The sequence below is a fragment of the Cryptomeria japonica genome, chromosome 1 (assembly GCF_030272615.1).
Source record: "Cryptomeria japonica chromosome 1, Sugi_1.0, whole genome shotgun sequence".
NCBI classification, from domain to species: domain Eukaryota; kingdom Viridiplantae; phylum Streptophyta; class Pinopsida; order Cupressales; family Cupressaceae; genus Cryptomeria; species Cryptomeria japonica.
In genome coordinates, this window is record NC_081405.1 from 544950150 (window position 1) to 544963965 (window position 13816).

The 13816-nt window shown below is 37.4% G+C and overlaps 1 protein-coding gene across 7 annotated transcripts in view; it reads right to left on the reverse strand.

Moving 5' to 3' along the window:
* The window catches only part of LOC131044943 (uncharacterized), a 148547-nt gene that overhangs the window by 104978 nt on the left and 29753 nt on the right, over positions 1-13816 (reverse strand). The window lies entirely within an intron of this gene.

The following is a 13816-nucleotide window of genomic DNA, read 5'->3' on the forward strand; positions in this document are numbered from 1 at the left end:
CTATTAAAGACTAGTCTAACAGTACAAGCTTCATCATAAAGGACAAAGCTTGATGCAATCCAAGCTTGGAAAACAAAGAAAAGGTGGACCATTTGCAAATAAAAAGAACCACCCTTTGTACATTTAATAGCTCAAATTTCAAAATGTTTCTAATCCACCATACTTAACTCTAATCTTTGCAACCCAATACATAGAATCAAGGTTGCTAAGATACGAGTACTAGTACTGGTACGGGAGACTGGTACCAATAACGTTACGTCTATTTTTGAAAATAGGAGATGGGGATACTTAAAGATGTCATTTTTTTTAATATTGTAATAATTTATAGAAAATATCATGACATTGAACATTCAAAACAAGAACAGTAAAGTTTAACATTAACTTTAAAGTTTAAATACGCAAATGACAACATATTGAAACTAGTAAATCTTAATTTAAGTTGACAAATGATAGCACAATTTATTTTCAATGAGTAGAGCTACATCCAAACTTAATCAAGGCATCATGACCAAGTACAGCAACTTTAGAAAGTGAGCAATTTATTCTAGAAATTAAAAGATTACACAGAATATATGGGTCTTAGTAATATACAAACAAATGGCAAATGATGATCCACTCGACAAAATGATAGCAAAATATTTTTCCCTAAAATTGTTGGCAGTCAATCCTTCTAAGTTGCACATGTGAAGATTCTAACATTGCTACTATACTCTATTCTTTTGTCAATATTCTGACTAAAATTTATTAAGGTTTTAGAGTAAAATAGTACCTGTGTTTTATGTCCGGAGGTTCATGTTCATGTTCAACAAAAAAAAAATTTGGATGATATTTGACAATGATTATCAAAAAACTCATGATTAAAAATGTAATGATTGTTTTTAATATACTAAATTTTATAATTAAAAAATGAAAATGAAAACTAAAACTTTAAAATAGAAGTAAAGACAAGAAGTAATGCAACGAAGCAAATAAATAAAAATAAAAGGTCATTCAAAGCTAGCTACAAAGATGGGACCTTCCATCCGATATGCCACTATTTCACACAAGTTTTTGAAGACAATGTGGATATGAAAATTGCATGCATCTACATATGGGCAAAACACTACATCCACAACAATCATCAATTCACTTTTATCTCTATGTATGGAAAAGATTACTCATCTTGTGTAGCAGTTGGCAAAGAAGGATGAGAAGCTAATGGAGAAGGACCACGAGCTTGAGAGGACTAAAAAGCAGTTAATTGAGGCGGATATGGTGAAGGCAGCCAAGGAGAGGGAATTGGTGGCCAACCAACACCTCCAGCACCTTCAATAGCAACACTCCCAGAAGCTCCAGCTTTCTTCATATGCCCAAGGACGTCTTCTCATCCCTCTCAATGATCCTTCTTTCAGTTTTGTTGCGTGTTCCAGCTCCCCGCTTTGTTCCAATTGTCTAGAAGACTTCTTTTTGGGGGGCCTGATGTAGTTGGCAGATTATGCCAAGTTGTTTTGAAATAAATATTGATTAGCCGAAGTGCAAAGTGTGTAGTAATTAGTAAGCTATGTTATGAATGGTGTTTATTTGTTCCCAACGACTAGTTGTTACTTGACAGTTCCTAGTGCTTGGTAATCTTAACCAACCATGGGCTACTATTTATGTATTCATTTTGCCTGTGTAGGGGTTTAGTTACTATTGTCATGTACACATTGCATATTGGAATAAATGATCTTTCCAAAACTATATTGTACTTGATATTGTATTGTTCCGGCATTCCATGTTCTACAAGTGATAATTCTGTTTACTCTATATGTTAAGTAATATTTCTCTACCTGAGTAAACAGTTCACATATAAGAGGCATTTTTGAGATGAGAGATTTAGGAAAGATGTGTTGGAGTTGAGAAAATACAACACCACAGGAGCCCAAATGATCTCTGCAAGCTGAAAAACCTGTTACAAGGAGAAGCAAGGAAACAAATCACGGAAGAAAGAAATACACAGAAAATATGCTCAAAAAGAGAGAGCTCAATATTCACAAAACGTGTAATGTAATAATCCTCCTTACAAGGAAAAGAAAGAACTCAACCTTTAATAGGTCAAGAAACCCTAAAAAGGAAAACCTAGGTTTGCACATAATAATTAATAAAAGAATTAATTATTATGCACCTAAAGTTAGCTTAAGTGTAAAAGAGATAAAGGGAACTTAAATAATTAAACAAATAATCAAGTAAATACTCTAACACCCCCCCCTTAAGCTAGACTTAGGGAGAAGCTAAAACCTAGAACAGCTACTGAAAGCAGGAAAGATGGGTCCAGGCAACAAGGCCTGATCAGGTACCCAAATACAATGAAATCTCTATGAACTGGAGAAATAGAGAAAACCACGTGGGAAAAAACTCTACTCCAAAAAGAGATGGAAAAGAACACCACTGAAGCATGAAGAACCTGCAAACTCTGTCGAAGAATAACTGCTGTTCTAAAGAACCTCCACTGAAATAGAACATGACCAGGTAGAGAAGACTGTAATCTCTATGAGTGCCCTCAAATGACACTACTCGAATCAGAAGGCAAACAAGGCAAACAACTGAAATCAAAGATACAGATGGCATGTGAAACCAAAGCCTGAAGAGCTGATCAATCGAACCATGGAAGCATTAGAACCAACAGGACAAACCTCCCCATAATGCTGAAGAGGGATAGGTACACTGAAAAAAAACACCAACTAGAACTGCATGACGAAGAACCAGGAACATCGAAGGTGCTAAGAAAGTACATAGTGTCGTGGAAGGAACACTCACTTGACACACATCATGAGTTGAATGTCCTAGAAGGAACACTCACTGGACAAAGGTGGATGGCAAACAAAAGGCAAACATCAACCCCCCATGGCACTTTATAAGTAGTGCATGTACAATAAAGCACAAGATGTGCAAGATCCCAAGTAAACAATGCATGATGGCACTTTATCTCAGTGCATTTGCATAAAAGAAGCTACAATGATAAGAAGACTAGAAACAAAAAGAAGAGCCAAAACCAAGACATCCTACTCAGAGAAGAGATCCCAAGACCTGAAACAACCAAGATATCCACCAGAGTGCTGAAAAGCAAAAACTAAATAAAATATGCATGGAGCAGAATCTGGAAATAAAACTCATATGGCTAGAAAGTACACAGCACATGCTTTCCAAAAATATAAATTTTCGAAAAACGGAGTTCAGATGCTCATTCTACGTCTCCTGGAGTGCAAAAAAGAGACCCCACTTTGACTAGAAAAAAAACATAGTCAAACAGCAAAATTGGAAAAAATTACCAACATCACGAGGTTCGGCTCAGAACCAACTTTTCGATGCCTATTCGTTTTTGAAAAAATGACTCCGTATGTCCAAGATATGACCAAAAAACCAAACCCCCCTTCAAAACAAGAGGAAGGGGTAGTCTGGTGGCTGAACGGGCAGAGGTGGCCAGTGGGTGGCGCTCTGGTGGCGGGCTGGTGGAGCTCCGGTGGCCAGGTGGTGCCCCGGTGGCCGGGTGGCGGAGCCAAGGTGGCCGGCGAGCCAAAGGTTGCAGCGGCGGCGGGGCCGGAAAGGGGCCGCAGGCGAGGGCTGGCGGGGCCGCAGGGAGGCTGCGGGAGGCGGGGTCAGGGAGCTTTGACGGCCGGGGTTACAGCGGCGGCAACGGGGGCGGGGCCGAGCGGAGGCGGCAGGGGCCGGGCCGACGGGGCTGCGCGTGGCAGGGCTGTGGAGCGGCGGTGGGAGAAGGGCCGCAGGCGAGCGGCGGTGGGGGGCCGGGAAGGCGCACCGCCGAGGAGCAGCGGTCGGAAGAAGCGGCCGGCGAGGAGCTGGGGAAGCGTCGGCAGCAGGCGGCGAGGCTGTACTGAAAGCAACGGCAGTCTTGCAGAGTGCAGGGGGCCCCACGGTACCCTGCGTACCATGGGAAACCCCCCCAAAAACAATTTTGTTTTGATTTTTTTTTTTTTTGAAAAAAACTTACGCCTTCTTGATTTTTGTTGATTTTTTGATGATTTTTTTTCAAACAAAAATCATTCGGCCTACATGCCATAAAAAAGCAAAAAAAAAATTATTTTTTTTCTTGAACTGCATGCCAGGGCCGTACGGCTTGGATCTGGAGAAAAAAATACTCCCAGAGGCTCAATAACCAAAAAAGGTCAAATTTTATATGACTATAGGGGTTTTCGGGCCTTCTAAGCACGATGGTGAGGTCCGTTTAGGCCCAAAGTGCTCAGAAAAAAAAAACCAATCCCTAGATGCATAAAAAACTTTATGAAACCCCAGATCTGCTTCTAATGCAAAAATTCTCAAAACAAGAACAGATAGCTACAAATCTGAAGCTCTGATACCATGTTGGAGTTGAGAAAATACAACACCACAGGAGCCCAAATGATCTCTGCAATCTGAAAAACCTGTTACAAGGAGAAGCAAGGAAGCAAATCACAGAGAAAGAAATAGACAGAAAATATGCTCAAAAAGAGAGAGCTCAATATTCACAAAAAGTGTAATGTAATAATCCTCCTTCTTACAAGGAAAAGAAAGAACTCAACCTTTAATAGGTCAAGAAACCCTAAAAAGGAAAACCTAGGTTTGCACATAATAATTAATAAAAGAATTAATTATTATGCACCTAAAGTTAGCTTAAGTGTAAAAGAGATAAAGGGAACTTAAATAATTAAACAAATATTGTTTAATTAATCAAGTAAATACCCGAATAGTCTACAAAGATGGAGAAAAGAAGTGCTAAGAGGGAGGAGTTTGCCATTGTATGCAAGAGGCACATGAACAAGTCAAGAAATAATTAGAGGCAAGCACGAGTAAATACACGAAACATGCAGACCTCAAGAGGAGAGGTTAATATTCAGATTGGGGACATGGTGTTAGCTCAGTTGAGGAAGGAAAGGTTTCTTAAAGGTGAGTATAACAAACTGAAAATGAAGAAAATTGACCCTTGTAAGGTTTTAAGAAAGTTTTCTAACAATGCTTATGAGATAGAATTTCCAAGTAGTGTTGGAATCTCTCCTATATTTAATGTTGCACACTTGTATCAATAGAGAGAAGGTGATGACAAAGGTGACACGGCTGAGAGAAAGGAAATATTAGTTAGAAAATGGGCAAACCAATTGCAAGAAGCCAACAAGGAAGAGCTAGAAGTTATTTTGGACAAGAAATTTGTTAAACAGATAAGTGGTAAAGAGTACTAGCAGATCTTAGTGAAGTGGAAAGTTCATTCAATGGAGGATGCTACTTGGATGACTGAATCAGGCATCAACAAGCATGAGAGTAACCTTGCAGCTCTCATAACCAGGAGCTCATGAGCCAGCTCATTGCTCCTTGGGAGTATGATGCAGGAGCATCATTTTATCTTGTTCTAAACTTTCATTAAATCTTGTGTTAGATGTTTAATCATGTTAAGAGGTGTTTCTTTTAGTTTGAACACACAAGTAGTCATAAATTTAAATTTTTTATATTTTCACTCAACCCCAAGTACCTAATTAGGGGTCTTCAATGCTTAATTTGTAAAGTTTGATTGACATGGGTGTGAGTTAGGTAGTTAAGGATATTTAATCATTTGTAAATAAAGGAAAAATCAGTTTTTGTATAGTTTTTGGAGAGAAAATAAATTAAAATTTTGTTTGCAGGAATGCTGGCTGGGTGTTACCAATGTTCTAGACCTCCATTTTTGCAAAATAAATGAGATTTGAAGCTTTGCTGTTTAGTTTTCTTGTGTATGGGGCATAATTTGTTAGTTTTTCATCATTCCATAGGTGAAGTGGATTAAAATTTAATTTCAATAATTGAATTAGAGGATTTCAGTCATGAAGTGAATTAAAATTTAATTTCAATCATTGAATTAGAGGATTTCAGTCATTCTTTCAAAACAGGGCCGTTCAATGCATTTTTTTGTACTTTTTGACTAATAAAATATAAATTTCAGGCATTGTATGGAATTTTGAGAGCTCCAATTGAAACCTGGAGATGTCAAGGGTAAAAAAAACCTAATGCACTTTGTTAGAGGTCTTGAAACTAAAAATTAACTCAAAAATAATTTTTTACCTTCACTGCCCTGTCAAAACCCTACCTAGGGCCTTAATGGGATATTTGGAGTTTGGGGGGTTAAATGCTTGCCCAACTAATGAAATTGGATCTGTAGGTATTTATCAACCTACTCCACTTGTTCAAGTGGCTTTTGTACCATTTTGGCACATGTGAGAGCATCATTTTAGGAAAAACTCAGTTTTAGCAACCTAGAGGGCTAATTGAAGAGATTTTAGGTAGAATAATAGAAGCAGTAAAAATCAAACATAAGAAAATATGGTGCTCCATAATTTTTCAATCAAATACAACACTTATATAGGAGTGTAATCTCCTACATTATAGGAACCACTCCCTAATTATATGCGTTGTTCTAACCATAGATGACACACTCGCCGAAAACTCGGCGAGTGACAAAAAATCGCCGAGGTTTTGGCGAGTTTTTGCCAAAAACTCGGCGAGTTTTAAAGAAAAACTCGCCAGCGTTAGCATAAAAGCCGAAAACGGCAAAAAATACATGTCTTTTTTGTTTTTCGATATGGTTTTGGGCTGAGAAGGGGGAAACTCACTTGGAAGGGCCACGCTCAGAGCCCACTATGCCCTCAAGTAATCACCGAGTTTTTTGGTCTGTCCATCAGGATTCATATATGGAATATAACATTTAAGTATAAGAAACTTATACTTTAAGTTATATTCCATATATACTGTTAGGATGTTTGAGAGTGGTTTCGGACCTCCAGGAGTTATAATGCAAAATCTAGTTTTTGGAGGATTCTTCAATTTTCCAGACTTAGTCAAATTTCAGGATCCTTCGGCGATGCCCCTTGATCCCAACTTGGGGGCACTGCCCCCAAACCCCCGTCGAAAAATATAGGGGGAAACTGCGCTGATGGGAGTAGAGAAAAATTAACCTCCAAGTCTTATTAGGCTCCATATAACAACATAATTAGCATTGAAGAAATCCTGGTATTATACATTTTAGAGTTGAAAGTTTGAAACTATGAGTATGAATGATGAAATTTCAAATATGATGAAAGTTTGAAACTAGTTTTAGCTAGAGCTGGGAAGAGGAAGTTGTATTTACTTTTGGTTTTACAAAAACTATTTACTATTTTGCTTCCAGCCATCAGCATTTCTCATGAGGATGAGAATCAGCTTGTTTCTTTTGTGTTATCATTTATTGACTCATTGGATGCATCTTCTCATTAAATTTTGCAAAAAAAATATATTTTTTATTAAAATTAAGCGTGTTTTTACATTGCCGAGTTTTTCCGAGTTTTTCTCGAGTTTTCGCCAAGTTTTTTTCTCAGGGGCTTGGCGAGTCGAGCCGAGTCGCGAGTAGTTCAACTATGGTTCTAACAACTCATACACCTATAGTCTCTCATATAATTAATAAATATGTTATCCTATAACATTCTAACAAATCATACTAAAAATATTATATTCTAACAATAATATTAAGTTGTTTGTCAACAACTTTATAGCTAACTTAAATACCTATGTGAACACTAATTCCCAACACACCCCTTTAGTGTGAATATGGGGAGAAAGTACATCACAATACTTAATGACCACATTCAGTAGGTCATCCTAAGGTACGACGAGTATGGACATACACATCTACTCGTGAGAAGCAATAGTGGAACTAGCCTCACTATGCTAATTATTCTTTCATCCAAGGATAGGGACAAACACATCTATCCAAGGTCTTACAACAAGTTTGGATAGGCACAAACACATCTATCCAACATTACAGTTATGAACAGGAACATACACTTCTAATCACAACAATTATGATTGGAGACACACACAACCAATCATAACCACCAACTCTTGTGATTGGGGACAAACACATCCAATCTTTTACATCATCTTGTGAATGGGGACAAACACATCCATTCACAAACAACCAACAATAGTGATTGGGGACAAACACATCCAGTCGCAAACAACCAAGAATTGTGATTGGGCACATACACTTCCAACCACAACTTACAACACTTGAGAACTAAATCCTCATTGTGTATGTAGCCACCATTATAGATTATTGTCACTCTGAGCACAAATGATAAGAGACAATTGCCACTACCACATAGAAACCAATCTTGGTTTTAGTCATTTTGGCACAAATTGTTTTGTCACTAATGAAATTTCATAGCTCCATTGCTAGTGACTGACGAGAGGTCACCGAATGTCCTCCAATATAGTTGCTACTTAATTAGAAAATTTGGCTCATAGGCTCAGAGTTACAATGCCCCCCCCACAAAATGGATGCCACTTACAAGCAAGAGTGCATCCAATTACAATTGAAATAATGATTTTAATATTTTGACACTTTTGATGGCATGGCCATTAATGACTTGTTTAAATGGACCCTATTTTTAAAATATTACTACTTGACTTTTAAAATAACACATAAATATATCTATAAGAACTAATAAAACAATTTTAAACCCTCAATCTAAGAGTATAGGCTCTAAAAGACTAAACAAAACAAAACATCCACATTAAGATCTGAGAGAACTTGACTTGCTTGAACACAATAGGATGACCAAAAGCTTTTATTTCACCAGCCATAACTATGAGTTGCTCCCTTCCTCTATGCTTTTCTGGTCTGCAATTTTTGGTACAGATCTGAAGTGAGGATTGCTACAACTTCAGTGCGAGCACTTCCTCTAATTGGCTCTCATATTCAGACAATGACTAAGGTTGTTGTAGCTCATTGCACTATCTTCAAGATCAAATAAAACGCCACTGATAGGGAAATGAAAAGCAGCAGCAAAACTAGAAGACTAATAAATACCCAAAACAAACCAATACAATGTGCAGCAACGACTCTGTTACTTTATGTGGGATGTTTATCGATCAAAACACTCTCCATTGATGGTCATAGTGCCTCAGCTCATTCAGACAGAAAATACCACGTTGCGGTTAAAACTTTGTGGCTATGGTGCTGCCACTAGTGGTGCAATACCTCCATGATTTCAATGTCAAGAGCATCAATTCAGAATTATCTTTTAACCTTGCAGTTGCTGCAAACTCTTCATTTGTAGGATCCACAAGAGAATCAAATTAACCAATGGCAACTAAACTCTCTATTTCAACTAGAACTTATGTGGCCTGATTGGAGGTGAGATTGATGATGGCTGGCAGAGTTTTGTAACAGCTAACAATTCCTCCTTTTGTTCTTTCACCAAGATATGGCTTGTCAATTCCATTAACAAAGAAATACATTGGAGGAATCCTCTACACACTATACTTACCTGCTAGATCTAATTCCTCTATAGCATCAACTTTTCAACAGAGCAACTTATCCTTTCAGAACACTCCCAGCAGAAGCACACTCAAGAGCCAAAGCTTGGCAATGCTCACACCAAGGCACATCAAATTTGACCATAACAAAATGATTTTTACAAAAAAAAAAATCTCTAGTGATCTTGGAAGCAAACTTCTAATTGAAATCATGCACATGTCCACATACCAAACCTTGCCTCCAAGTATTCAACCAACTCTAATTGACTTACTGTGTTTAAATCACTTTAGATAATAGTGGTGAAACATTCACACTGCAGCCATATCACATCCATCCTCCGCTTCAAACTGCTCATACAATATTCAGAATCATTTCAAACAATTTGTGGGTTTTATTCTACCCATTCTCACCTTTCCCGAATATTTTGAATTTTCTATTTTCATTCAGTATCAAGATATCGCAATTTTACTGAATAGATAGTGGAGGAAATTTTTGCATGCCATACTCTGATACCATAAAGAGATTTTAGGCAGAATAATAGCAGTAAAAATGAAGGAAATTTTTTCATGCCCTACTCTGATACCATGAAGAGAATTTAGGCAGAATAATAGCAGTAAAAATCAAACATGACAAAATACAATGCTTCATAATTTTTCAATCAAATATAACCTAAGTTGCCGGTACGGGTACGGGCACGGGTACGGGTACGTGGGTACGGTACGCTGGTACGGCAATTTTGGGGGGGCTGGGTACGTTTGGGTACGTCTGTACAAAAAAATGTAAAAATCATAAATATATAGTATATACATATATTCAGTCTAATAAGTGAAATTAAACAATAAATTATAAATGTTAAATATTTAATTTAATTTTAAAGTGAAAATGAAATTATTAATGATTATGAAAGTAAACATATTTACTTACATAATTATCAATAATTTCATTTTCACTTTAGAATTACATTTAAATATTTATCTTTTATTATTATATAAATATACATCATTGATTAATTAATAAAATTATATTTCACAATTAAATTCCAACTTGCTAAAGAAACTAATAAAATTATAAACCTAAACCATAAATCATAAATAATAAACTAAACTTTTATAATAATAAACAAATAAAATAATTTAATAAACAAACAAATAAAAAAATAAATATAAATTCTAAAAGTTAAAACTATAGAATGATATTATGATACTATAGTTTGTAACAATTTTTTTAAATTTGTGATGAAAAGAAAAAAACCTGTTTCTTCCCGTCGTGTTTGCCAGGCTGCCTTGCGTCAAGCTCTTGCCTTGCCTTGCCTCGAGCTCTTGCATGTCGTCGTGCCTGCCTGCTGCATCGCCTATGTGAATGCCCGCGTTGTCGCCTTCCCTCGTCTGCCGTCGTCGTGCGTCATCTGCCCTCGTTTGCCGTCGTCGTGCCTCGTCTGCCCTCGTCGTGCATCAGTTTGCCCTCGTCGTGCCTTGTCTGCCCTCGTCGTGCGTCGCCTTGCTGCGTTGTGCCTCGTTTGCCCTCGTCGTGCGTCGCCTTGCTGCGTTGTGCCTCGTTTGAAGAAAAACGCCACGGAATCGGAAAAAAAACACCACGTCATTCAAAATACGTTGGCATTCATGGTTGAAAACGTGGATACGTTTCAGAGGGCAAATGCAGGAACCCTGTTTGATTCCACAGGGATTCCAGCTTGAATCCGAATCTAATTCGAATCGTACCCGGATTCAGGTAAAAACCTAGACGTACCGGTAACTTAGAATACAACACTTATATAGGAGTTTAGTCTCCTACATTATAGGAACCACTCCCTAATTATATGAGTTGTTCTAAACTTCTAACAACTCACACACGTATAATCTCTTGCATAGTTTTAAGACTCATGGACTCGCCACGGACTCGCAAGTCCATGGGAGCCACGAGTTGACTTGCTAAGACTCGCGAGGCGAGTCCTAGCGAGTCCATATGAAAGACTCACGCGAGTCTTTTGCAAGGACTCACGCGAGTCTTTCATACGGACTCACGTAGCCCAAAAAACACACCATTCAAGCAATAAAACTCAGTTTTTTTTTATCTTTTCCCCTCATTTGGCATTTTTGCTTGGTTATAACAGGTTTGTAGGGGTTGAAGGAGGAGAGGAAAGAAGATAAAATCAGAAAAATTGAGCTCTATTAGGAGAAATACAAAGAGGAAGATGTAGTCTTCTCTTTATTTTGTTCATTGTTGTTTTTCACATTTGGAGTTGGACATATCGTTATATGTAATTTTGTAAACATTTATAAACTTATGCTGCTATTATACATTTTAGAGTTGAAACTATGAGTATGAATGATGAAATTAAAAATATTGTGTGTTTGTAGATCATATGACGTGTAATGTTTCAATTATGGCTCTTATGTTCTCTAAACGCATTAATTTATTTATGTTTTTTTTGTAAAACTACGGTTTTTTTTTGCCAAGTCTTTCGCGAGTCTTTCACAAGTCCGAGTCCGAGTCCGAGTCCAAATTTTTGGTTTGCTGAGTCCGTGGCGAGTCCGAGTTTTAAAACTTTGATCTCTTGTATAACTAATAATACATGTTATCCTATAACATTCTAACAAACAATACTAACAATATTATATTGTAACAATAATATTAAGTTGTTTGTCAACAACTTTATAGCTAACCTAAATACCTATGTGAACACTAATTCCCAACATTAAGACTCATTTTTGTCCATTTTGAAGGGTTAACATTTCAAACTGGAGACTGCCATTGTGGGAGTTGTATCTCAATAAAGGATTGTTGCAGATTGTTGTAGATATGATGGTGATGTTGTTGAGTGGTTGTCATTGATGTCAACATATTGGTTGGCATTGATGTCCTTGATGTTCTTGGTATTGGTGATCCAGAAAATGTGTTCCCGGAATCTTAGGTGCTCCGGAAGATGTGTTGGTAGAACAGATGTGTTGATAGTGATCCAGATTCTTTTGAGTATTGGATATGGTGTTGATCGTTGGTATTCATGTATATCTTGATCTCATTCTTATTTTTATTGTTTTGGATAATGGTGTTTGGATCTGGATTAAGTCCAGAATTCAAGGATGTGCAACGGCTTGTGGTGTAGCGTGTGTGTCAGGTCCAGAATATGCAATGATTGTATCATGTTGATCTGACCATTGATGTGTTGTGGAATGGTCTACTACTCATTTCTTCCAACCATCGGAATGTTTAGTGTTGACCTATAATAGATCTTTGTCTTGGCCGATTTGGAAGAATATGCTTCCCGAAGACGATATATATATGAGAATGATCTAATTGAGTAGGATATAGAAAAAAATGTGACATTGTTTTGAAGATATGCGAAATTGGAAAGGAAAGATCAAACTGTTGGTGATATGTGAGACTGTGTTGGTATTGAGGTACCAGAAACAATCCGGTTTGTGCATATTGTCGTTTTAGTGGTGGATTCTTTCTTTCTTTCTCTCTTCTTCGACAGGGAGTCTTTTTCTGGGCAGTGAGCCCACCTGCAGTGAGCATTCTAGAAGTGAGCCACCTTTTGTAAAAATCACCTTAACCAATGTTTTATATTGAGAACTAACATTCTTTACGGTCTTTCCCTTCTTGGGTTTTCCACATCATATCTGGTGTTCATTGTGTGATTTGTTGTATGTTCATGTTTTCATGCTATATCTGTGTTAATTAATTTTGTTGGTTTCGATCCGGACGTGAGAATAAAAGAAATTGTTTTAAGTTATCAACTAATTCACCCCCCCCCCCCCCCTCTCAGTTGCCCGGATATTCAACAATTGCTATCAGCTTTGGTTCCTTGGAGAAGAGCTTAACCGCTTGAGGTAGATCCTGATCCGATGGCACATAAATTGACTATTCCTATCTTTGAAGGATCTGACCATAGTTTCTAGAAAGTGGAGATGAGAGGCTACCTGATATCTTTGGGGTACAATACTTGGAAAGTAGGGGTACAATACTTGGAAAGTAGTGGTAACTAAGTATGTTCAACCGGCAAATGGTCTTACCACTCCTAATGAGGTTCAAGCTTATGAAGAGAATGAAAAAGGCAGGGTATGCTACCTTTAGTGCTTTATCTAAAAACTAAATTGACAAAGGTTATTTCATTGAATACAACTTATGAGGTTTGGGAAAAGTTGAGAGATATCTATAAAGGGAATGACAGAGTGAAATCATCAAAGAAGCTAACAGCTAAGCGCGGATATGAGAATTTGAAAATGGAAGGAGAGGACATAACTGGCTATTTTCAGAAGATTGATAGTGCGATAAATGAAATCAGAGAACTTGGAGGCACCTTGACAGACAAAGACATAATTGAGAAGATCATGATGTCCCTACCGAAAAGTTACAGTGACAAGATCTCGGCTGTTGAAGAAACCTATGATTCGAATTTCACTAGAGAGCAATTTTATGGTACTCTATCACCATTTGAAATAAGAAAATTTGGAAAAGACAAAGTTAAGACTTAGTCTGCATTTAAAGCCTCTGAGGAAGATCTAGAAGATGAAAGTTCAGATGAGATGGAAGCAAATTTTG